The 2,500-nt window shown below is 36.0% G+C and overlaps 1 protein-coding gene and 1 long non-coding RNA gene across 2 annotated transcripts in view; both read right to left on the bottom strand.

Moving 5' to 3' along the window:
* The window catches only part of LOC144957478 (thrombospondin type-1 domain-containing protein 7B-like), a 447,754-nt gene that overhangs the window by 252,212 nt on the left and 193,042 nt on the right, over positions 1 to 2,500 (bottom strand). The window lies entirely within an intron of this gene.
* The window catches only part of LOC144958159 (uncharacterized), a 127,199-nt gene that overhangs the window by 30,759 nt on the left and 93,940 nt on the right, over positions 1 to 2,500 (bottom strand). Inside the window, exon 2 of the long non-coding RNA XR_013642373.1 lies at positions 2,184 to 2,247. This is a non-coding gene — a long non-coding RNA (uncharacterized LOC144958159). The remainder of the gene's footprint in view (positions 1 to 2,183; positions 2,248 to 2,500) is intronic.

Genomic DNA, 2,500 nt, shown 5'->3' with positions numbered 1-2,500 from the left:
GAACCCCATTCTATATAGAATGCACTTGTTACCTTTTTGTTTGAGAAAGAAAAGTCTTTTATTGTGTTGGGTGGGTGGTACTCTGGAGATTAACAAACCAAAATGAATATAACAGCTTCAAAAAAAAGAACAAAATACCAAACACGGAACGTTTCGCGCTCAAAACCCTTCTTTAGCCAACAACAACACAAAAAAAAAACCCCAATAAAGACATAAATACATTACTAAATTCCAGAAATAAAGACATAAATACATTACTAAATTCCAGAAATAAAGACATAAATACATTACTAAATTCAGAAATAAAGACATAAATACATTACTAAATTCCAGAAATAAAGACATAAATACATTACTAAATTCCAGAAATAAAGACATAAATACATTACTAAATTCCAGAAATAAAGACATAAATACATTACTAAATTCCAGAAATAAAGACATAAATACATTACTAAATTCCAGAAATAAAGAAATAAATACATTACTAAATTCCAGAAATAAAGAAATAAATACATAACTAATTTACTGAAGAAGGGTTTTGAGCCCGAAACGTTCCGTATTTAATATTTTGTTCTTTGTTTAATTTTTGAAGCTGTTATATTCATTTTTGTTTATTACTTTTTACAGTCCACAGCTTCTAGCAGTCTAGTATCACTCTGGAGATTAACATAGATCGAGACGAATCTCCGAACCATCAACGATAAAATCGGTGTCAGGCAATAAAGTCGGTAGGTGCGCGCAAATGACTCTGGCAGAGGGTGGCCAAGTGACGAATCCCAAGGTCAAGATGAAATCAAGGACGGATCAACTTTCTCTATATTAAGGGGAGCAGCGTGGCTCAGCGGTACGGTCTTTGCTTCGTACCCGAAAGGCACCTGGTACGGTCCCCCGCCCAGCTGCACTGTGTGGCCTTGAGCAAGTCATCTCGCCCTAGCTCATTTTGCGGCACCGCTGCACTGCGGCTGACGCCTGGGTTATTCCATTTTTCCCTCCGGGGATAGACCCTGGAGATAAATGTCCGCTATGGGATGAATAAAGGGAATTTTATTTTATTCCTTTTTATCAGATATTCTAAATAACCATTTGAGTGAAAGGTTGATAGAATTATCTTTAATATGTTATAAAAGGTTTGAATGATTCTCGTTTATCAATCTGTAAAAATAGTTTTGTAATTTTTAGATTTGCCAGTAATAGTTACGTGCTAGTTTTGGCAAAAAATTTAACTTGGGCTGTATGGAACAATGTGAGCACCAACCCAAACTAGGGATTTAGAGAGTTCAGTATAGCTGTCCTTGTACCAACCCTAATAATTTTTAAAGAATAGATTTCGTTTACAATTTTTCCAATCCTGCATTTAAAAAAAAAAAATCCAAAATAAAAAACAACGTAAAATTGAATGTTAGATTCAATTTAATATACGAAAACAAATTATAATGGACGTTTCGGATTCCCCTTTATCAACATATTTGTTGCCATGAAGGAAATATGTAGGGAGACCACCAACATCAATAGTAACTACCCTGAACCAGGATCTCTCGACATTTCAGAGATTTCTGGATTCAGATGAGGTCGAATTGATCCCCGAAGAACTAAGAAATACTGCAGTGCCCTCCTTACTAAAGTCACAACAAGATCTTGACAGCCTCAAAACTCTGACCCAGGACCGTGACCAATGGAAACAATTAACAACATGGATGGAGAGAGCAGCTATACTTATCGACCATGACTGGACCACACAATTCTCAGAAAGCGTCATTCGGACTGCGAAGCTTACTAAAACTTCTACTACTACTACTTTTACTACTACTACTACTACTACTACTACTACTACTACTACTACTACTACTATTACTACTACTACTACTACTACTACTACTACTACTACTACTACTACTACTACTACTACTACTACTATTACTACGACTACTACTACTACTACTACTACTACTACTACTACTACTACTACTACTACTACTACTTCTTTATCAACAAAACAGGATGAATTAAACACTACAGACGAATGAGATAATGTGGCAATGGCGGTGTTAAGATGTTTTCGTATATTAAATTGAAGCTTATCTACATTCGATTTCACATTGTTATTGATTTCTTTGAGCTTCGGGCATCACCAATTACATTTAAAAACTCCAACAAACCGTGTTATAAACAAACATACCCACCTCGTATTGAACATGGCACTCAGCACCTCGATAATTTCCAACACTTTTATCCACAATTGAATTCCTGAAATTAATAGAAGAAAATATTTATTAGTAAAAAGAAGATAATAGTCTTTCCGAGCCAATTAGCCTAAGGAGCCGGAGTGTATCCCGGTTTCTATAGCGTAAAATGGACAATAGTAATTGCTAGCCATCCTTTGGTAGGACGTATTAGTCTATTGCAAAGTACTTTCTGCCAGGTCTAACATATCCAGCTACCCAATCACTGCTGGGTGGACAGGGAGGGGGTGGGGGGGGGGAGGGGAGAAAAAAATATC

The sequence above is a fragment of the Berghia stephanieae genome, chromosome 12 (assembly GCF_034508935.2).
Source record: "Berghia stephanieae isolate SIO BIC M18660-M18661 chromosome 12, UCSD_Bste_1.3, whole genome shotgun sequence".
Taxonomy (NCBI): domain Eukaryota; kingdom Metazoa; phylum Mollusca; class Gastropoda; order Nudibranchia; family Aeolidiidae; genus Berghia; species Berghia stephanieae.
The sequence above is the reverse complement of the archived record's forward strand: the minus strand, read 5'-3'. Positions and strand labels throughout refer to the sequence as shown.